We start from the raw sequence: 25,390 nt of genomic DNA on the forward strand, positions 1-25,390 counted from the left end.
TATTACCACGCGTTATATCACCACGCGCTGTGTTTCCACGCGTTATATCGCCGCGCGCTGTATTTCCATGCGTTATATCACTACGCACTGTATTTCCTTGCGTTATATTTCCACGCGTTGCATTACCACGCGTTATATCGCCACGCACTGTATTTCCACGCGTTATATCACCACGTGCTGTATTTCCTCGCGTTATATTTCCATGCGTTGTATTACCACGCAATATATTTCCACGCGTTATATCGCCACGCGCTGTATTTCCACGCGTTATATCGCCACGCGCTGTATTTCCTCGCGTTATATCGCCACGCGCTGTATTTCCTCGCGTTGTATTACCATGCGATATATTTCCATGCGTTATATTGCCACGTGCTACATTTCCACGTGTTATATCGCCACGTGTTATGTCGCCACGCGTTATATTGCTATGAGTTATTATTACCAATCATTATATCACTATTGTATATTATTATTGTCACGTGTTATATCGCCATATATTATATCACCACGCACTGTATCACCACGAACTCCTATTATCACGAATCAAATCACCTCGTATTATATTGCCACAACTAACACTCCTATCTACTACTACTATCGTACGTTATCGTTATATATATCCCCTCGCCTTATATCGCATTATTCGTGTTATTAAATGAATAGAAACTACAGTTACATTTCCATTGTACTCCTCTTAACGAAATAAGTTTAATGCACCTAGAAAACATTATAAATAATTTCATGCTCGTTTAGCTCGTCCCAAACCAAAACTCTCGTTATATCACCAAAGAAATCATAATCGAACTATTCGGAATGATGAAAGTACAGCCGCGTGTAGAAGGAGCCGATTTTTCAGCGTTTTCGCAATCGTTGTTTTAGCATACAATCGTGGGAGGTTCCGGTACAGGGGGTATGCTCCATTTCCCTTGGTCTCATCTTCCATCATTCCCGCTTTTCTCTCCTCTGTTCCAGCCACCGCGATAATTACCGTGAGGAAAATACTGCTGTTTGTTTTGTTTCGTTTTTTTTTTTACCTCTTTACTCTTCCACGCTTTTCTCGTTCCTTTCTTTCCGCTTCCGCGGGAGAGGGGCAACGATGGAACACGCTCGGTACCGTTGCGAATTTTCTCTCTCGTCGTGCACGCGAAACTTTGTCGGCTACATGGCCGGACTAATCAAAGTCTGAGGAAAATGCTCGTCGCCGAGCGAGGAAAAGCATTGAACGCTTCCCTCGGGATGCCAGAAACGTTTCGCTTCTTTGATTAGAGCTCGGCTAATTATCGCGGTGGAATATAATCTTCGTAAAACCAAATCGTTACTGTACCATTTAGAATTGTTGAAAACAGTATTCAAGAATTTTTAAAATCTGCACTTTCGTCGAATCTTATTATACTTCCAATCTAGCTGCTCCTTGAACAAAAGATATCGCAACCTTGGTATCCAAAGCGCATCCCAAAAATAATTCACGTTCGTGCGCGAAAATAGCCAGCTTGTCATAAAAGTTGAACTATGCACCCGTAAAAATGCGATGAGAAAACAGTACTGTTGGTACGTACTCGAAAATAGTACTCGGATTACGTAATTCATCTAATAACCGAGTTACCGTCCAACGATCTCCAAACAATGGTCTTCTCCGTTACGTAAAGCCGAGATGGATAAAGATGGTTGCCTAACGAGGAATCTTCGGAAGAAAGTAAGTAAGCGATATGTAACGTGGTCGCGCGTCACAACATTGTGAGAAGCAAAAGAATGGCGAGACTTTAACGCGGTTGTCGTCTCACGTCCCAGAAGAAGCGTCCCAGCGTAATGACACAAATTTAAATGGCTGCGGTTTGCTCGTAGGCGGCTGCCTCGTAAGAGATCGCAATTAGGATCCAGCGAGAGATTCGCGATAGCAGATGCCTTCGTCGTGAGAAAGTCTCGGCACGAACCTCGGTTTCCTTTACTTCCTTCCTTGAGAAGATTCGCCCGTTGCTTCGAGGAATCTTCTTCGTTGTTTAATTGATTGCGTTGGGGTCAGAGTTTATTTCCTAACGCGATCGTCAATTCGACTCCCGATAGGGAACGAACAGGGAGGGGCTTGATTAATTTTAAACCCCACGCCGTATAGTTGGCTCGCCGATTCTTAGCGATTCCTAAGAATTTTCAGATTTTTACTGGATAAATTTGAGAATTCGAAAAGTTGGAAATTGAAAATTAATACATTGAAGACTTGGAAGATTGGAGAATTGAAGAATTGAACACTTGAAAAACTGGAGAATTGAAGACTTGAAAAACGGAAGAATTGAAGAATTGAACACTTGAAAAATGGAAGAATTGAAGAATTGAAGAATTGAAGAATTGAAGAATTGAAGAATGAGGAATTGAATAACTGAGAAATTGAATAACTGAAAAATTGAATAACTGAGAAATTGAATAATTGAGAAATTGAATAACTGAGAAATTGAATAACTGAGAAATTTAATAACTATTAAATTGAATAACTGAAAAATTGAAAAATTAGAACCATGAAACCTTGAAAACTTAGAAACTTGAAAACTTGGAAACTTGGAAACTTGAAAACTTGGAAACTTGGAAACTTGAAAACTTGAAAACTTGAAAACACGAAAACTTGAAAAATTGAAAACTTGAAAACTTGAAAACTTGAAAACACGAAAACTTGAAAAATTGAAAAATTAAAAAATTGACAAATTGAAAAATTGAAAAATTGAAAAGCTGAAAATTAATTTCAAAAGAAGTGCTATGTCGCGACCAAGTACTACCTCCAATAAATTGGCAGTCGAATACAGAGCACAGTTCATTGTTTCGCATGGTAACCAGACGTATACAGTGAACGTTTGATACATCGATGATCCTATAATTGACCCGTCCATCGCAGTCGAAAGGTTAAAAAATCTCCCTTTGAATCGAAGGTTGCAGCAAAAGACAAAGAAAGACTCGTTGGACGTTTATCGCAAACGAACCATGATCTTGCATCTCGATCGCTTCATAACCGCACAGCAAGGGTATATTGTGCCTCGATTGTAACTGGATCGAACGGCTGTAGAAAGTGGTCTTGATTTTTGTTAGCCGGGGCACAAACAGCTCCTTTATACGGTGCTCGTTGTCGTACAATTTTTGAATCGAGGACATCCGATCACTGTGATCGATTTCGTCGCCGGCAAGAAACGGTGAGGCAGTCGAACCTTTGTTGCCTTTATCGATTCATAATAACGCTTTCAGAATTCATTTTACATTAAAAAAATGACGGCTACGTGTCTTATCTTTATTATTGTTTTCGCCGCGAGGTATTTTAGTAAAACTAAGGAGACTGCCTTGATAATTATGTGTTCCTAGTTGGCGAGGACGCGTTACAAGTTGAAAATAAATTAACGCCTTCATTGTCGTTACGATGTGCTTAGTAATGGGATTGAGGTTTTTGCTGTTGTGGATATGAATATAGAGGACTTTTTGTGGATTGAGACGCATACTAAGTGTGGGGAGAGGAATTCTTGGGCTTGGCGATATAGGAAGTTTCGTCTGAATTTTGAAACCTAGCAACGATATTTGTAAATCGTTAAATCTACCACTTGAACCATTAAATTATCAAATTTTTAAATCCTCAAATAAAAAAGTTTCTGCGTTCTCTTTTCACAGTTCTATAATTCCCAAAGTTTCCTAAAGGTAATCTTGAAAATCCCAAAGCACCAATCTCCTCCCGTCTCCAAATCCTAAACCCCTATCTCACCCAAGTCGCCTATCATAAAGAGACAACTCCTACAAATCTCAAATTTGCCGCAGTATAACCGCAGATAAGAATATGAATAAAACCGTGCACGAACCCTGCATCTAAATTCCAGATGCACACGGCGATAACGCATGAAAATTGTAGCTACGTTAGGCACAAATCGGCCATTATCCTCGTTTGCATATCGCGTTAATTCGATCATCAAGGCCTTTGATTCTGCGGATCAAAGTTCGGCGCCGAGCTGACCTTTCGGTTCACGACACTGATGCGTATTTAGCTAATTTTACTGTCGAGTTGTAACGCGCTAGAGGGTCCTTTGAACGAACGTATTAGCGTCAATAAAAGCCGACGTGCCAGCGCGCGCGCGCGTGCTAAGAGACGCCGATGCGTGGCCCGTGTGTGTAGAAACGCTTCTGAAGAATGTCGCGCGCGATTGGTACAACAATCGTACCGGCAATAAACCGAATAAACGTTTTACTTGCGTGACACACTTGACAGCTCTTACCTTTCTCGATTCTTTCGTTACGGAACACTGGCTGCACCCACCTGTTCCTGCTATCCTATGGCGAGAGTTCAAGGCTAGGCGGAGACGCTCGAATGGGGGACAAATTTCCTCTTGTTTTTCATCGGCCATTAGAGACAACGCAAGCACCCCAGACATTCCACGTCGAATTGTACCGCGATTTGACCGCCATAGTCGTTCAGTTTCTTCGGATTCGAGACAATTGTTACATTTTTACGTTTCGAGATGCGGTACTTTTTCTACCGTTTCACGTGCCACTTTTTACCTGGCAACGTTTTTATCTTTCTCTTGGAACTAACTTTTATTTATGTGGATGCTAATTATCTGGCGGTACGACAGAATCGACTTATTAATATTCATATCGATTTATATGAAGAGTGCAACAAACTTTTACAACAAAATTAACGAGAGGAGCATAAATATTTGAAAATATTTTTTATTTATCAGAAGGTGGTCATCTTACAGTTGTCATTTATCAAGCGGACATTTATCGAGCGATCACCATAGAAAGATTATATCTGACCATTTTTATCTAATCATTTTGTTAGTTTCACATCTCGTTACAATTTTTTAAATCGGTTTCATAACAACATAATCTGCTTCTCTATTTAATGAGTGCTAATACAATTCTCTAACGAATGCTAGCATAATACGAAATATCAACGTAATATCTATTACCTTATGAAATCCATAAACATTTCCAAACCAAATAACACGGAAAAGTCAGAAAGTTGGAAACCTATTTCGTCTCTAAAACAAAGATCTCCTTTCGATCGCGTCGCAAAAACGAATCACGCGATCGTCACGGTTTTGTTAAGAATTTTTATTCACCGTTAACTTTCTAATACTGCGTAGTTTTCTACAACGAAAGCATTTAACTTCACTGAGATTTACATAAATTATGCGGATGTTTAAAAGATGAGTACATTGGAAGAACAAATAGATCTTCCGAAATGCAATTAAATATCTATCTCGTTGAGAAGTTACGACCTCTGCAACAGCGATTTCGCTCGAACTTCGTGCAATTATAAAATGGATCACAAGTAGTAACATTGTAAAACTCTCTACAATAACGGAGAAATTTACATTTAGACTTGAGCAGGGTATTTTGTAGTTGCTGTGGTTTTGCAAGACACTTTGATATACTTTGTTGTGCAAAGTTTTAATGAAACGATTCCAAGTTCCTCGTTACAAATCTTAAATAGAATTTATTTTTAAACCTTAATTTATTAAATCTTAAATAGAAATAATGAAAGTTTAAGTGATAGAATTTTTAACACCTTAAATACGCAGAACACGTGTAAGAAAGGTTTCCTGCAGGTGTCACAACCGGAAGAATATTAAGAAAGTTTAGTCACGTGGTTTGCATCCTATGCAATTTCCAATGCTTACTGTCGCTTTAACCGATTGAGATGATCGAAGGCATTCGTTATTAGAGAAAGTGCGTTGAAAAGGAAATTCGCTTTACATTGTAACACTGACTACATTCTAATTGAACTTAAAAATTCCAACCCCTCTGCAATTACGTATCATAATTTATGCAAACATTTAATTATACGCTATTACTACAAATGTCAACAGTTTATTGGAGACCTTGACTGAAGCGATCATGAAACATATGCGCAGTCGATAACGAAAAATAATATATTTGCGCGGTAAGAACTGCATAATAGATACACTTGTACGAAATCTAATAACTTACGTGCGCATAGCTGTTACTTTTAGGTACCGACTGCGCAGGTTTTGTGTTGCAGACTTGTCTACAAAATGGCTGCCTACAGAGTAGTGCAAAGTTAGAATTTTTAATACTTAACATTGTTGATATTTTAAATTAAAAAATCTAATTAATTATACTCTTTAACTTGTCAAGTTTCGTGTCAGATATTTTAATTCTATTTCATACAAAATGGCACAAAATGGCGCGTAAATATGAAGTTCAAAGTCTTATCAAACTTTTTAGAACCAAATACAGAAAACCTAATATAGAAACTTCAAATGAAAAAGAAATAAAGATTCCACGTTGAGTCAGCAAAGGGTTAAGGTAGTTAAGAGGATAAATGAATTTATCGCAAATAATTTATCACAAAAATGACACTCGTCAGGTATGCTAGATGTACCTGGCGCAAGTTTTGCTTGAATCTGTCCGTTCCTAGCAATTTGCGTTTAAAAAATTGTTGTGGTGAACGTGGTGACCTCGAACCAGGAGTCAAGATCATTTCCTGCAGAATTTCTTTCTGTGTATATATTTCGTATCTCGACAAGGTTATGGAAAGATCGTCCACTCGAGGTCGTCGTCCCCAAACTCGTTTATAGAATTTTACTTCAACGAGGACAACGGAGCGTTTAGTGTCTTTCTTCGCTTTTTTTTAGAACTGTCTAGCTCTTTCTATGTTACTACGCTATTTTTGGGGACGTGTATTTCTTACAATGGTAAAAATATTTCTTACGATCAGGAAGTTGGTTTATAATTGTACGAGCGTTATATAAATATGAAGATTGGTTTGGTTTTGAGCTGAATATAGTTTTGATTGGATTATTGTATAATTGTGTTGTAATGCTTTGAAATTTTGTGGAGGTATTTTTTTATTGGGTATGCAATTGTGGATGGTGATCAGTGGTAACAAGGTTCATTTTAATGATTTCTAAATTTGGGGATACTGCGACTTCAAGTTTTGAAGCTTTGTATTTCAAGTTTTTTAAATAAACAAATTATCAGATTTATATATTGACAAGTTAGTTAATTAGGAAATTGTTAAATTAGCAACATAAAAAATTTCCAAACTAGCAAATTGTTATCTTAGAAAATAATCTAAGTACCAAATGAGTGAATTTCCAAGTTTCTAAATTATCCAACTACCCTCTTAGAAAATTATTAAACTACCAATACCAAATTACCAAACCGCTAAATTAGCAAGTTTCCTAACGTTCAAATTATTAAACTATCCTAAGATAGTTTAATAATTATTATTATTAATAATTATTAATAATAATATTATTAATATTAATATTATTAATAATTATTAATAATAATATAATTATTATTAACTATTATTAGAAAATTACCAAATTACTAAATTACCAAGTAGACAAATTTTGAAATTAACAAACCATCCTTTTAGAAAATTACTCATCTACAAAATTACTAAGTTGACGAATTTTTAAATTATCAAACTACCCCTTAGAAAATTACAAAACTACCAAATTACCAATTTGATAAATTTCCAAATTTTCAAATCACCCCCTTAGAAAATTGTCAAACTACCAAATGACCAATTTGACAAATTTCCAAATTATCAAACTACCCCCTTAGGAAATTGTCAAACTACCAAATGATCAATTTGACAAATTTCCAAATTATCAAACTAACCCCTTAGAAAATTGTCAAACTACCGAAGTACCAATTTGACAAATTTCCAAATTATCCAACTACCCTCTTAGAAAATTACAAAACTACTAAATTACCAATTTAATAAATTTCCAAATTATCAAATCACCCCCTCAGAAAATTACAAAACTACCAAATTACTAATTTGATAAATTTCCAAATTATCAAACTACCCCCTTAGAAAATTGTCCAACTACCAAATTACCAATTTGACAAATTTCTAAATTATCAAACCATCTTCTTAGAAAATTACCAAACCACTAACCCCAAATTACCAACCTTCAAACTTACCAAGTTTCCAAACTTCCAAATTACCAAACTACCCCCCAAAAATTGATCACCTAGTTAAATATTAAAGCTCCCAAATTACCAGCTAAATGTCCACCTCCTAAAATACTAATTTACCAAATAAAAAAGCTATGAAACCCCCAAATCACCAAATGACCAAATTAAGCAGCCTAACTTCCAAATGCCCAAATGATATTTGTCCTACCAGTTAGCTCGAAGCAAACACTGACACCTCCCCAGGTTAAGGACATTTATCAAGACAATATGTAATCGTTGCCCTCTTTTCTCTTTACCAACAATCATCCGAAACCTTCTTTGGCGTTAATCTTTGACCGTTTCATTCTTTCATCTCATTTTTTCTTTTCGCTCCCATATTTTTTCCTACCGCCTACCTGTTATGTTTCCCGCTCAGTTATTATATTTTTCTCTCTCCTTTTCCCTTGTTCTTGCCCGCTAAACATCTGCTTTTGCCTCTCTTTTTCGCTCGAACGCAGCTCATGCAAATTGTACGGGGGATCATAAAAATTCTCACCGATCGATTCCGTTAGCATGAACAGCCTCGGGGTACCAAGATATACGATAAGTATCGGTGAAAAAGGGGCAAACACAACGATCGACGAAAATCGTATGATCTTTATCGAACGAGAAATAGTATCGAGAGTTCGTTTCAAAAATACGGAGGTTACTTAATATAGTCAGGCTTTATTCACTGACTCACACCTTTGGGGCTAAATAGAGATACGTTTCGAAATTTAGAATTTATCTTTAAATTTGATGAGATTACCAAAAAAATACTTCTTGGCAATTTTTTTCTTCGTTTACATAATGTCGTAAATTTTATACATTTCTTTTAATCCCTGAAATATTTATCGTTTTCGATCGTTAAAGAATGTAGTACATTTTTGTAAAAAACTGGAATCTTGTGGCAGAGGTTATTTTTAATGACAAGTTTCATCTGGGACGATGGACGCCAACCTGGCGTCAGTAAACATTAAAATCTACATGACGCCACAGTAGTGTCACAGATTAATGGTTCAATCTGTCATACATTGTTCTTAGAAAAATATTTAAAAAATGTTAATGATCTACATTGAAAAATGTTAATGTGTCTGATCGACTTTTTCTTTGTTTTTCTTTTGTTCGGAAACTTGGGACAAGACCTAATTAGATTTTACGAGGAAAAGAAGTGTAATTAAAATTTACATCAGGAAGGATTAAATGGTCTGGAAGCAATTAAATTAGTCATTCCGGTCGGATGATTACGTGGTAAGTACTATTCTGTTGGAGAAAAACTTTTATGGTGGTTCAGATTGTCTTTGAATAGTTACAAATTTTTACTTTTTCTAGTTTCAAATCCCTATAAGAATTTCTATATTTTCAAATTTTTAGGTTTTGCATTTGTAAATTTGCTAATTTGCGGCTGTTGAAATTCCTCAATTCTTCAATTACCAAATTTCCAAATTTCCAAGTCCCAAAATTTCCATCTCCCTAAATTCCCATCTCCCTAATTTCCATCTCCTCAAATTCCCATCTTCCTAAATTCCATCTCTCTAAATTCCCATCTTCTCAAATTCCCATCTCCCTAATTTCCATCTCCTCAAATTCCCATCTTCCCAAATTCCATCTCTCTAAATTCCCATCTTCCTAATTTCCTATCTCCCTAATTTCCCATCTCCCTAATTTCCATCTTCTCAAATTCCCATCTTCCCAAATTCCATCTCTCTAAATTCCCATCTCCCTAATTTCCTATCTCCCTAATTTCCCATCTCCCTAATTTCCATCTCCTCAAATTCCCATCTTCTCAAATTTCATCTCTCTAAATTCCCATCTCCCCAAATTTCCATCTCCTCAAATTCCCATCTTCTCAAATTCCATCTCTCTAAATTCCCATCTCCCCAAATTCCCATCTCCCTAAATTCCCATCTCCCCAAATTTCCATCTCCCTAAATTCCCATCTCCCTAAATCCCAACCCCCTAAATTCCCATCTCCCTAAATTCCCATCTTCCCAAATTCCATCTCTCTAAATTCCCATCTCCTCAAATTCCCATCTTCCAAAATCCCCATCCCCCTAAATTCCCATCTCCCTAAATTCCCATCTTCCTAAATTCCCATCTCCTTAATTCCCAAGTCCTAAAATTCCCAAATCCCAAAATTTAAATTCCCCATATCTCAGATCCCCAAATTTTCAACAGCCTAACCCACACCAGCAGTCCCCTCTAATAAAACCTAGAGTGCCCAACGCACCCCCCAAAAAAATTCCAGCTACGCCATTGGGAGTAATTAAGGCAGATCATTACGGTTGCCCCAGGGAGCTCGTTCGGCAAAGATAGATTCAATTATCGAGCGTTTAATCCATCGATTCTTACCCTCCTTCAGTACGCACCTCAAATGAATTCGGCACCGGTGCGAGGAAAGAAAGGAAAAAATAAAGAAGTTCGTCTTAGACCTCCCATTAGAGATTAATTGTAGCTCGGTCGCTTCTTATTTGTTGAGCTCGACGAATTAACAAGACGATCCAGTAATTGCTTCGCGGAACGTGAATCTGCATTCCTCGCGTTTATGACCGCTTCGTAGGTTCAATGGCTTTCTCTTTTATCGAGATTTTTCACGCCAAGCTTTTCCGCCATGGTCTCTCTCGATTTCCTGTACTGTTGTTTCATCTCGCGGGTCAAGGAGACCGTTCATCCATTTTGCACGCAACGCTGTTCAATCTATCGGGAGAATAGAAATGCCTACTGTTTTCCGTTTGTGAAATGGTAGACGTATGCAAAGTAACCATTCTGTATTGATCTCGGATGTTGTGTGACATTTTGCATTTGAATATCTTAAAGGAATGATAAGCAACAATATTTATAATCGTTTCAGAGAACTTTGGTACTATAGTTTACGTTAGTGTGCGATTAATACATGTAAATTGTGGAGTCAGGTAAACTGTCGCGTAAAAAGTTGCTATATTTTCCTTCACGATGTTGTGTAATTTATGTAGAATTATTCTGTGCAATTATTATTTATTATGCAATCTACAATATTATATCATTAATAAGTTGTATAATTTTGTATAATTTATACGTATTACATGCAATACGGTGCGCAAACGAAGATTGTTAAATAAAGCTAATGCGCATGCGCGGGATACGACGCATGCGCACTAAGTACGCGCATATTCAAATAAACATTCATTTTTTTTTTCGATAAATACATTAACTCTGCCAGTAATTAGCTTAAGTAACTGAAAATTCACTTACTGCAATTTTCTAATGCTTGAATAATTTTGAATAATTAAAATTTGTATAAATATCGGTTTGAATTAATAAGAGTACAATATTAATGTATGAACGTAATATTCTGAATAACAAAATATAAGAAGTTGGATGTGTGTAAACTTTAATATAGTGGACAATACGGTGTTATAATATTCTGAATAACAAAATATAAGAAGTTGAATGTGTATAAACTTTAATAAACTGTACAATACGGTGTTATAGGGATTATAGCACTTTGTGATACTATTGTTACATTAAAATAGACGTCAATTTAGCGCGAAGAGTATTAAACTAGCCAGCAACACATGGTATGTCGAATTAATAAGCACCGGTTAAGTACGTCAGTTCGATAACCGGCAAAGTTAGACTGTACCGGTTTAACGTTAAAATATTCATTAGGCGTAACGACAGCCCTGATAGCTTCCACGTGTATGTATGTACGTCGGGTCTAACCTAACGTAACGGGCGTACGGAACACGATAATGCACAAGAATCGCGTCATGCCACGTTCTCCTGGCCACACTAGCCAATTCTTTGCTCGCTCAGATTTCTACTGCCATTTTACGACATCTTTTTATTTCCGCTTCGTGATTATCTTTAACGGTCACCTTGCAGTTCACCATTGTCTCCTTTCCTATTTTTTATTTCCTGCATTCTTTCGTATGAGTAATCGTCGCTTATCTCTCTATATCTTCTATCCTACTCGTATCTCTTTTTTTTATTTAGTATCAGCTGTTTGAATCGTGACGATCACGTTTCTTGATTATAAAAAGAGATTTGATAATACGAGATTTTACAAATATAAGAAATTTCAAGAGTGTACAGTTGAAGAATAGAAAATATGAAAATAACTTAGAGACTTGAAAACTTGATTTTTCTAAATATATATATTTCTAACATTTTGATTTATCAAGTTATAAAATGTTTATATTTTTATACTTGAAATTTTTTAAATCTGAAAATGGAATAATTGAAACATTCGAAGGTAAAGTATTGTGAAATTGAAGAATGAAAAATAACAAAGTTGAAGAATTGAAGAATTGAACAATTGAAGTGTTGAAGAATTGCAGAATTGAAAAATTGCAAAATTGAAGAATTACAAAATTGAAAAATTGAAGAATTGAAGAATTGCAAAATTGTAGAATTACAAAATTGAAAAATTGAAAAATTGAAGAATTGAACAATTGAAGAATTGAAGACTTGCAAAATTGAAAAATTGAAGAATTGAAGAATTGAAGGATTGAAAAACTGAAACCTTGCAAAATTGAAACCTTGAAGAATTGAAATCTTGAAAAATTGAAATCTTGAAAAATTAAAACCATGAAAACTTGAAAACTTGAAAACTTAGAAACATGAAAACTTGAAAACTTGAAAACTTAGAAACATGAAAACTTGAAAACTTGAAAACTTGAAAACTTGAAAACTTGAAAACTTGAAAACTTGAAAACTTGAAAACTTGAAAACTTGAAAACTTGGAAACTTGAAAACTTGGAAACTCGAAAACTAGAAAAATTGAAATTGTATTAACGAAAAACGAAAAGATCGGAAAATTCAGCTGTCCGCCAACATGTTATTTCCATCGTAAATAATCGAAACTCCAGATTGAAAGCCGGGATATTTCAACAGCTCGAAACTGTAATTAACAAGATACCCAGTCCGCGAAAGAGCCGAGCAAAATTTCAAAGAGAGATTACCGTTCGACTGGTTTGGTAAGATTCGTAACCGCGTGCAAACATTTTGACACGCACACGCACGCGTGCACTACATTCCACAGTGCACACGTTCAACGCATTCGAGTTACGCCAGTTTTGTATTAAATAGAATAGTTCGAATCCGTGAAACTCTTAAACGCTTTCTTTTATTTCTATTATACACCGCGATGACGCATTGTAGGGTGAAAATCGACGATGGCCGAACGCCGCGATAGATAATTTGTGCAGCCAGCTACGAGCACCGTGCATTTAATCTAATGCTACCGCGATCGATTAACGATCGGGAAAAAAAACGATCGTGTCTTGGTAGCTCGGTATATGCAACGATGCACTGGTGCATTATGCATTAACGACACGAACTCACGAACAGATACAGGCAACAGCACCACGGGACGTCGTCGTATTACGGATTTTTTCACGATTACACGATGAAGCTGTTCACCATCGACCTCGTACGCGTTAATTTATTCCGCTGTAGGCTCATACCGGTGATAACAATTTCCATCCACCCTTCTTAGGATCCATCAACGATTCGATGTAAATTGAAATTGCTAAGCGTTCGAGACTACTGAATTGTTTCTTTGGCTTTTTCATAAAGGGAGCGCGTTTTGCGCCGAGCCATTCTTCTTCGATGTTATTTGCGTACCACTCCGACAATTACTACAAACACTGTTATTTGCCGATGGGTTTTATTACGCCTTTATTTTTATCATTGCGGTTTACATTTAACATTCAGATTTTCGACAACGCACAATTTTTGACATCTTAAAAGATTGAAGAAATCTTCATTTTCAACTTCGATGATTTTTCTTTTTATTAAAATTAAATGTATCTTTGATCTAAGTTTGTTTGAATGAATTTAATCCGGAAGGTTAACGTGAAATTTTCAAAATTAGAGCAAAAAATGTAGTAAAGAAGAAACAATTTATGGCGGCAAAATAATCAACATTCCTGCAGCGACGGTAATAATCAAATCTATCATCATTTATAAACTCATTAAAATCTGACAATGAGTACAGCACTCCGGAACCTCAGTTCGCGAGTAAACTTAAATACGCTCATAAGTGTAAAGGCATTATGGCAATCTAAATATATGTATGTGTAAAGTACAACGCATGTATGTACCTTGTACATCATAAGTCTGGCGTGCATCGTTTTTTCTTCTTCGCAACGGTATAGTTAGTTTAGTCATTAGACCGAGCGATTAGACGTTAGTTCCGCGTTCAAGGATTACGATACGCAGACGCGAACTCGCATCAATTCCGTATGTTTATTCTCGAGCGTATACTCGTGGATGAAAATCGGAAAGCATCTATGCTCGTTCGTGTGTTAGATCTGGGAAAATGTTCCCACGAGTTTGGTCGGGACGTTAATCGTGAATTTTCATCGGTGAACCGTTCGACTCTCGTTCACCACGGCCGAGCGCCACCGGCCGCATCTTTTATGTCCCTCCATGAAATCCAAATTAGCTTGGAGAAAATCGACACAGGAATTCGACCCGGCACAAATACCGCCGCCGATCGGCGAAATAGAATTTTCAAACCGGATCGAAATCCGCTGTCTGTAAGTGGAAATGTACACTCCAATCAGACGAACGCCTTCTTTGGGTATTTGTGCCCACGTATGACCACGGTTTTTACTGACAAACATTTTCGAGCTTCAAGTATCAAGTTTCAGGTATTAAGCTTCAAATATCAAGTTTCAAGTATTAAGTATCAAGTGTCAGGTATCAAGTTTCAAGTTCCAAGTTTCAAGTATTAAGTTTCAAGTATCAAGTTTCAGATATTAAGTTTCAAGTTGCAATTATCAAGTTTTAGGTATTAAGTTTCAAGTATCAAGTTGCGAGTATCAAGTTTCAGGTATTAAGTTTCAAGTGCCAAGTTTCAAGTTTCAGTATTAAGTTTCAAGTTTCAGGTATTAAGTTTCAACTATCAAGTTTCAAGTTTCAGGTATTAAGTTTCATGCATCAAGTTTCAAGCTTCAGTATTAAGTTTCAAGTATCAAGTTTCAAGTTTCAGGTATTAAGTTTCAAGTATCAAGTTTCAGTATCAAGTTTCAGTATTAAGTTTCAAGTTTCAAGTACTAAGTTTCAAGCCCTATCGCCCAAAATTCCTACATCCATAAATTCTTAGACCTGAAAGTCCCTAGATTCCGAATTCCTGGATCCCCAAATTGCTATATCCCTAAATCTCTACATCTTCAAATCCCTATATCCCTAAATCCCTATACCCCCAAATTCCTATACCCTCATATTTCTCTATCACCAAATCCCTATCTCCCCAAATCCTTACATCCTCAAATCCCTATATCCTCAAATCCCTATCTCCCCAAATCCCCACATCCCCAAATCCCCACATCCCCAAATCCCCACATCCCCAAATCCCCACATCCCCAAATCCCCACATCCCCAAATCCCCACATCCCCAAATCCCCACATCCCCAAATCCCCACATCCCCAAATCCCCACATCCCCAAATCCCTACATCCCCAAATCCCCACATCCCCAAATCCCCACATCCCCAAATCCCTATTTCCCCAAATCCCTACATCCCCAAATTACTATATTCCCAAATCCTTATATTCCCAAATTCCTATATCCCCAAATCCCTGTATCCCCAAATCCCTATACCCTTGTATCTCTCTATCACCAAATCCCTATCTCTCTAAATCCCTATCTCCCCAAATCCCTATATCCCCAAATCCCTATATCCCCAAATCCCTATATCCCCAAATCCCTATATCCCCAAATCCCTATATCCCCAAATCCCTATATCCCCAAATCCCTATATCCCCAAATCCCTATATCCCCAAATCCCTATATCCCCAAATCCCTTCATCCCTAAATCGCTATCTCCCCAAATCCCATATCCCAAAATCCCCATTTCCCTAAATCCCTATCTCCCCAAATCCTATATCCCAAAATCCCTATATCCCAAAACTCTATACCCCCTAATCCATATATCCCTGAAATTAAAAATCAGTGATTTGCGTCTTCGCTCTCGATAATCATATTTTCCCTAAGGAAAGCAGATTTGCCATTGACTGTACACCCAGTTCATTCGGTGGAACGAATGAAAAATACCCGTTATTTTATGAAAAAGATGACTCGCCACCCCGCTGTGTAATACGTTCCGACGATTCGCTTTGAATTGCTAAGGATGGTGTAATATTGCTTCAATTGTTTTTCCTTAACGCTTTCAAGTGTTTGTCACTTAGGGCAGTTACGACCTCAGCGTAACTTAACGGAGTATGTCACTATCGGTACACTCGCGTGCAATGTAACCTTCATTCGAAATAACTGCACGATATAATCCTCGATAACCTCTTCAATTCTTCGAACTTCCATATTCTTTTGATTTCTAAATTTTCTAAACAATTTTCTAAATTGTTTAGGAATTTCCGAAATGTCAAATTCTGAAGTTACGCGATCTCTAATTAAGTGTTGCTACCTGATATAATATTGCAATTAACCGATTGAAGTTGTTTTCATACCGTTACCCTTTTATCTCAATTTCAAATGAAGTTTGTTCTGCAGTATAGGCAGAATAAATGAATTCATAATTTTTACCATAAACCGCACCGACGTGCACACTAGACCATTTAATTGGTAAATAACTCTATTGTTTATGGTCGTAAAAAATCGTACGAAACATATTACTTAATTTCTCAGATATTCCAAGTGTAACTACGTTATAGGTTTAACGTTGAAAGAGAACTATCCATCTTACTTTTTGCACGGCGAATCGATATCGACGAGATGGAGAGAAACGAGGGTTTCTTTGAATCGTCGATTCCCTTTTTTTTCTATCCTTCCCGCGAGACGCGAGAAATAGCGGGCATAACTGTTGTGCAAAGTCCTTATCTCGTTGTCAGTCTACCGTAAACTTGACTTTACGAGGCAACCTCGACGCATAAGCTTTTTCGCGGTTTCCTCTGCATTTCGTCTCGTCTCGTCGACGTAACGGTGCCTCGGTTGCAACTTGACGAGTTTCTATGACCGGAAGATCGAATCCCCTCGACCAACTGGCACTTTTTCGTCGGGGAAGTATGCCACGGAAAACCGTCATTTTCTTCGCAGCGTGTCCTAATTATGAAGGCTTTAAGCGTGATCGCATGTTTATTAATTACTAGTTAAACCATTCACCAGATTTCTTTTTTTAATAGCGATATTTATGCTCTTCTTCAAATTTCTGATCAATTTTGTCGACATGTACTGATTCATACTTTCGCTTATTTATTTTTATTTTTTTATTTTTTATTTTTAGTAGTTAGTATGAGATTCTACATATTTAGTATTAGATTGATTTTCATTATAAGTTAATTAGTAATAATCTCAATTTAGTATTATATTGAGTTAAACAATTTTAATTTTGTAACATATCGATTTAATCAATTATAATTTTGTAATATATTGAATTACTCAATTTTAATTTTGTAACATATTAATTTAATCAATTTTAATTTTGTAATATATTAATTTAATCAATTTAAATTTTATTCATATATTGAATTAATTAATTTTAATTTAGTAAAATATTTATTTAATCAATTTAAATTTAGTAATATTCACATTATTTTTTAATAAGTAACTGAAAGTCACTTTTATAAATTACATGTTCATTTAATTAATTTTAACTTTATAACAGTCATATAATTTTAGTAATTTACTGAAAGTCACTTTTGTAAATTACACATTGAATTAATTTTATTTTACTGAATAACATGACGAACCAATTAATTTTAAATTAGGTGACATCAAGGTGACATTTAATTTCACAGGCGAGATTGATTTAATCAATTTCCTTTTGTAATATATTATAGTCACTTCTTTTTATCGACAATTTTAATATTAAGGCTTCGTGATCGATACCCCCATCCTAGTATCGAGAATCCTGACCGAATTCCGATGTTTCAATCTCGTAACAACGCGAATGTGAGAGAATGTAATGAAAACGAAACGATTACTTTGATGTTTTCTATGAACGTAGAAAGTTTGCTATAAATTGGATTTTAAGTACAATTGAAAATAGAAATAGAAATGACTGTCTAATATTTATTTAGTCAGCACTTATGACAATTTGTAATAACACATATGTAGATATATGGTCATACAAGATATCAATCATGTATCAATCTTGTGTACAAATTTTTAGAGTATAAATAATGACTGTGTAATATTCATTTAGTCATCATTCACGTTCATGTGTAATGAAACATATGTACACATATGGTGATACATGTCAATTTGTAATAAAACATATGTACACATATGATGATACGTGTATCAATCATGTATCAATTACAATTTTTAGAATACCAATAATGACTGTCTAATATTCATTCAGTCATCATTCATGTTCATGTGTAATGAAACATATGTACATACATGGTGACACATGTCAATTTGTAATAAAACATATGTACACATATGATGATACATGTATCAATCACGTATCAATTACAATTTTTAGAATACCAATAATGACTGTCTACTATTCATTCAGTCACCATTCATGTCAATTTGTAATAAAATATATCTACATACATGGTGATACATGTCAATTTGTAATAAAACATATGTACACACATGGTGATACGTGTATCAATCATGTATTAACTACAATTTTTAGAATACCAATAATGACTGTCTACTATTCATTCAGTCACCATTCATGTCAATTTGTAATAAATCATATGTACATACATGGTGCCACATGAAACTAATCATATGAACAATTACAAATTTTCAAACTTTTCGAATTAACCCTCATCCCCAAACATCAATACAAAAATCGATCGCAATAAACTCCCCAAAGTATCCCCAAAATAAATTGAAACTCCCCAAAATAAATTCCCGGACTAAAAAATGAAGAGAATTTCCAAATAAAGAAATTGCAATTGTCAGCGACCGTCGAAAGAAAGAAGGTCGACTAGCGTGACATTCCAATCGAATTTCGCTCGACATAAGAAACTAGTAAGACGGTAACTAGACGCGACTCTCGTTAACTTCCGTGGTTAATTACATCACGGGCAATGACGTAAGGCAGGAATCATCTGCATGAAGCTGATGGTATGTGCGAAATTATCCAGGAATATTTTCGCAATGATCATCGCGTACCGATTCCGACTGGCCGTGCAGCGTAACAAATTACGCGACGATTCGACCGTTACAATTAGACGATGTATCATCGCGTTTAGGGCTCGTTATTAACCGGCGGACGTGAGTATCGTGAAATATATTCATGGATATACTCGTAGAAGCCTGCACGGATATAACGGCACCTAACAACATCACGCTCGAATCACCTCGCAACAAATATATATCGAACTAGAACATTTGAAAACGTTTTATCTATTTATTACTTTAAAATGAAAACTACCCTGTTGATGGTAGGTCGCTGGAAATTACACGTTTACGCAGGAAGAGGATACGGTCAAGTTACGTTTTAGATCTTTACTGTGTGCCGGGATATCGATAAAATACGGTAAATGATTGTCGATCGTGTCCCCTTTAATCGACTGTTTAGTTTATTTCGATGGAATAAACGTTTGTATTTTATTGCGAGCTTATATTGAAAATTGTTCCCGATTGCCCTATGTAATTTGTTTCGGTGTAAAAATAATAAGAAAATACCGGTTTTTGTTTGTAGAAGTGATTGCAAGCGGATGATGGGAAGATCTTTTGAGAATTATGTTAGGAGATTTTTAAGAGTTAGGAAAATATTTTGAGAATTGAACTTTGCACTTGAAATAGGTAAAAGGGAAAAATGTGGGGAGGTCGATGAGTAGAGGTTTGAAGGCAAAAATATTTAATAGAAGGGTGATGAGTATGTTACAATTTTATGGTTATTTATTGACCTATTTTATGACAGGGGTAATCAAAGACCCCACCTGGTAACACGGATATTTCTACTAGGGACTGATGTTCACCTAACAAACTTTAATCGAACCATGCTGGAGAGATGTGGAGAGCTGTGAATAATATTTAAGTTGCAATTTTTTTTATTTTATGAATGATGGTTTTTGGGTGCAGAGGTGGAGGTTTGGGAAATATTGGAGTTTGGGGATTTTGAAAATTATTGATTTGGAAATTGGGGAATTTGTTGTCCTACTAAAAATCAATATTTGATCCTCAAAAATTGAGAACCCACAAAAAGGTGAAAAGGTGTCTACAAGGATGTATTGATAACACTTTCATGCGTACAAAATTGCAAAAGAATTTAATTACTCGAATAAAAAGGGGAACCAAAAAGAGTTTCTTCGAATCTATGGTTTATCGAATTTATCTGGTCAGGAAATCTACGCGTGCCACGTAACCAACGACGTGATAATGTAATTCAATTAAATATAGATAACACAACAAATATAATTTGCTCGGCGATGTAACGACGCTGTTTTTTACCTTTAGAAAATCTTGATCGTGGAACAAGTCGAGCGTTTTAGAATATTCTATTGTAATTAGTGAAATGAATTTCGGAGAAAATTGTAGTAATTTGCGGAGTGTTGTTATGAAATTCTTATCTGAGGAGATAGATTAAGTAATATTACATTTGAAATGTAAATTAGATAATATGACATTGAAAATATACATAAAAAACTAAAAGCATATATAAAAGAATAATTAATTAAACAATATAAAGTTGACAGAATGCATCAAACAATAATTAAATGACATAAAATTAAAAATATAAATAAAGTAAGAATTAATTGAACAACATGAAAGATAAAACAGTAACAAACTAAAAACAGAAATTGAACAATAATAGATTGAGAAAATAAATGGATTGATAGTATCGAAGATGTACCGAGAATAAAGTTGGAACAACAATTTCCTGTAAGAACGTAGAGAGAAACAACACGCACGACATTCAACTCAAGGACATCATCAGTTTCGATGCTGACTATTATAGCAAAGAAACAATACACTATTACGTCATTTCTTTGCAGGTGAATTCAATTGAATAACAAAATCTATTACCTAGAAATAATATTATCAACACAAGTTTCCAGAGTCTCAAATTCATGAATCTCTAAATCCCCAAATTTCCAAATCTACAAATTTCCAAATTCTAAAACTTGAATTTCTAAATCTCTAAAATACTAAATCTGCAAATTTCCAAATTTCTAAATTTCCACATTCTCAAACCTATGAATCCCTAAATCCCCAGATCTACCAATTTCCAAATTTCTGAATTTCCACATTCTCAAACCTATGAATCCCTAAATCCCCAGATCTACCAATTTCCAAATTTCCAAATTGCCACATTCTCAAACTTATGAATCCCTAAATCCCCAGATCTACCAATTTCCAAATTTCTAAATTTCCACATTCTCAAACCTATGAATCCCTAAATCCCCAGATCTACAAATTTCCAAATTCTCAAACCCACCTATTCCTAAATCCCCAAATCTAAAAATTTCCAAATTCTCAAACCCATAAATCCTTAAATCCCCAAACTTACAAATTTCTAAATTTCCAAACTCTCAAACCCATAAATCCCTAAATCCCCAAATCTACAAACTTCCAAATTTCTAAATTTCCATATTCTCAAACCCCCAAATCCCCAAATTACCTCAAAACTACAAAAATACTCAAATGCTCACTGAGGACTTAAACTCCCAAACTTCCAACCGTACCTAACTTCCCACCCTCGCAAACTCCCTAGAACTCCGCAAGTTTCCCAATTCCACAACTCCCAAATTCTCCAATCTCCAAGTTGTCCTCTCCAATAATTCTCAAATTCCCAAATGACCTCTCCACTTCTATAATTTCCAAATTTTCTACAAATCTCCAAGTCAACACGTATCAGTTTGTAAACATCATCGACCATATCACGCAATCCAAACAGATTATCATACACGATACTCCAATACAAAGGACTTAATAACTCGCTATTTTTAGCTCGGGGAATTATTATTGGATTAATGATAGCAGAAAAACTGTCCATTATTAGTATTTCCAGAATATTAAATCGTTTATCTAAATCACTTCTATCATTTTCAATTCTATCTGGAATATTCAATCATTTATCTAGACATATCATGATCAATATGTAACTGTATTTATTTCTATGGTTATTTGATCCCTTCGATAAATTGTTTCGTTGAAACAACGTCCACATTACGTGAACGTGGATTTCAATGTATAATTGGGTCCTTTTGGGGCCGACTTTTATAAAGTAAAGCATTATACAATAGTGATATCTAGGTTTTAGAGACCTTCGTATAACGTGTATCAAGGAAATGAGAATGAAAAATGAGTCTGAACTATGAATTACATGTTGGGGCAGTTGTGACCCGTGAAAGGACTGAGTACGCAATTTTATGTAACATGTGTGTCATGAGTGGCATATGTGTCATTGATGACCGGTGTACTACTTTGTATAATATAATATGAAAAATATAGAAAAAACATGAGAATAGAAATGTAAAATAAATGATAAAATAAAATATTCATTTTGGAGATTTTGTATACATGTGTGTCATGAGTGGCATACGTGTCACTGATGACCGGTGTATTCTGTATGATAGAATATGAAAAATATAGAAAAATCACATAAGTGATAAAATAAAATATATACTCTAACCTGAAAATTCATGAGAAAGGTGTCAAAATTTTTATTCGAAAAATACTTGATCAATAAATTGATATAATCAATGAACCTCCATAAATATTAATAACATTACCAACATGAATCCCCAATTAATTTCAACCCTCTTTGTGTACGAAATTCTCGTTCACGTCCATTGTTACGTATGCCTTAAAATTTGATTTTGTTATTAAATAAATAGAAAACGCTTCCTGTTTTTGCAATTATGATTTATTTTACTTTCACGCAGTGCTCCAAATTTGCAATATTACGTCACTTTTAATGATGTTTGTTACAACGGCAGGAGCACAGCAAGTGTAATATAGATAAAATTAATAACTATGACAATTTCATTTGAAATATATCAAAATTATGAATAAAGAGAGAAGTTAAAAAATAAGAGATAAGATGTCTGCCGGTATGACATAAATAAAATTAGGAAACAACCATAACACTTTTAATTCAAAATGTATAAAAATTGTAAACAAGGGAAATTGAAAAACATTATACACTTTGTATACTACAACTTTGTATACTATGTCCACCTATCGGTTAGATATGTAATATCACCATAAATAAAATTATCAAACACCTATCATTAACAGACCATTTTCAATTGAAACTATATCCAAACTATGAAAAGAAACATATAAATTGAATAATATAAAATTTAATAATACACACCAAAAGCCCCGAACTACAATTAAAAAGCACTGAAATTTTAATTTCTCAAATTATGAATGAAAACATAAAAATGATATCATGTTTATAAGAAGCTCCGTACAATCTCAGTCCTATAAATTCCAAATCCCTGCACAGTGAGTTATCAATAATATTTAATAAAGAAGCGCATACCTTTGTTTTGACCACCGAAATGCTTATGTTCCCTTAGCACCAGAGCTTATCAGTCACGCCGTGCACAAAATATTCAGTCACAGAGAAGCCGACAATATTCGTACGATTTGTGGAAAGCACAATGAACGCGGGTTACACGTTACTCGCGCGACGGTCAGACACCAACTGGCGCAACTGTGAGCTTTCGTGCGACGTTCGAGTCTGACTACCGACGGCGCCTAACTACTCGCCACGCGATTGGTCAACGATCGACCACCTTGCGCGTAGGTACAGTGACGAACAAAACTGAACCAGTAATATTGCTTTTTTCAAAATGTTATTGGTCAAATGAAGCTTTTAGTCGACGCGATTCGTACTGTGGGTGTGTTTATGATTATTAAGAGTAGAAGCTAGTTCTCTGATATAAATTTGTTCATTCTTAAATAGGTTTCTTTCGAAGCTTAATTTTTCTGAAATATATTTGCAAATTTTGGGAACTTGTGAATTTTTGAAGTTTGAAATTGCAAATTGTTATGCTTTCAATTCTACAATTCCGAATTCCACAACTCCCCAATTCCACAATTCCAAATTCCACAACTCCTCAATTCCACAAGTCCCAATTCCCCAAGTCCCCAATTCCACAATTCCCAATTCCACAAGTCTCCAATTCCATAACTCCCCAATACCACAATTTCCAATTCCCCAAGTCCCCAATTCCACAATTCCCAATTCCACAAGTCTCCAATTCCACAACTCCCCAATTCCACAAGTCCCCAATTCCACAAGTCCCCAATTCCACAATTCCCAATTCCACAATTCCCATTTCCATAATTCCCAATTCCACAAGTCTCCAATTCCATAACTCCCCAATACCACAATTTCCAATTCCCCAAGTCCCCAATTCCACAATTCCCAATTCCACAACTCCCCAATTCCACAATTCCCAATTCCACAACTCCCCAATTCCACAATTCCCAATTCCACAACTCCCCAATTCCACAACTCCCCAATTCCACAACTCCCCAATTCCACAAATCCCCACTTCCACAACTCCTAATTCCACAACTCCTCAATTCCACAATTCCCAATTCCACAAATCCCCACTTTCACAATTCCCAATTCCACAACACCCCAATTCCACAATTCCGAATTCCACAAATCCCCACTTCCACAACTATCAATTCCACAACTCCCCAATTCCACAAATCCTCAATTCCACAATTCCCAATTCCACAACTCCCCAGTTCCACACCTCCCCAATTCCCAATTCCACAATTCCTCAATTCCTCAATTTCACAATTTCCAATTCCTCATTTCCTAATTCCCAATACCCAAATTCCCCAACTCCACATTTTGAAATTGGAATATTAATTAAAAAACCCACACATTCAATCACCAGAATTCAAACAGCAAATTCCAATCTAGAATTCAGCTATCCCAATGTTCAGACTATACCATCATTCAAACATTCGAATTACTCAAACTTTCAACACAAATCGTACTAGAAATTCTAAAGCCCGAATATACAAAGTTGGCCACACAGCTCTATTCGTAGCAGTTTCCCGATAAACCGATACGTTCCAAGATAAATGACCGTTTCAGGACTTTTGATACGCACTGTATACACACGGCGCGCACACGTATCTGTTCAAATTGCGCGTCCGCACGTGTGCGTGTCTGCGACCAGGAACAATACAGGCGGAACTGGTACCCGAACGTATATATACGTTCCCTTTTTTCTCCCTTTTTTTTTTGGAACGGATGAATGAGATGTGTTTGGCTCGCGTTCCAAATCTCCCCGTTCTGTTACGCTAGACTCACGAAGGTAATGGGAGTTTGCGAAAGTGGTTGCCGTGTTTGTACGTTGCTAATTTGATTTGATAGAACCAGTGTCAAGGAAAGCGTAACGGGTCCCGGCGATCGGACGGATTATTGATCGCGTTAAATTATATCTTTATCAACACCGCAATGAGTTTAGCTGATCGTGTAACTACCTGCTTTTATCACACGCGTCGCCATCTTTAATTACTCTGATATTAAATTTGAATGCACGCACATTTTTACATA

General features: G+C 35.8%; 1 protein-coding gene across 3 annotated transcripts in view; it reads right to left on the reverse strand.

Annotated features, from left to right (window-relative positions):
- LOC100883420 (uncharacterized) overlaps positions 1-25,390 on the reverse strand; it is a 76,072-nt gene that overhangs the window by 35,966 nt on the left and 14,716 nt on the right. The window contains exon 1 of one of the 3 annotated variants that reach the window (XM_012283131.2): positions 23,345-23,547. The exons of 1 other annotated variant lie outside the window; for it this stretch is intronic. The gene's annotated coding sequence lies outside the window, so the exon portion shown is untranslated. Of the gene's footprint in view, positions 1-23,344; positions 23,548-25,390 lie in introns of those variants that run through there. One more of the 3 variants, XM_003699452.3, reaches the window with a different exon arrangement.

This window comes from Megachile rotundata, chromosome 2, assembly GCF_050947335.1.
Source record: "Megachile rotundata isolate GNS110a chromosome 2, iyMegRotu1, whole genome shotgun sequence".
Lineage (NCBI taxonomy): Eukaryota > Metazoa > Arthropoda > Insecta > Hymenoptera > Megachilidae > Megachile > Megachile rotundata.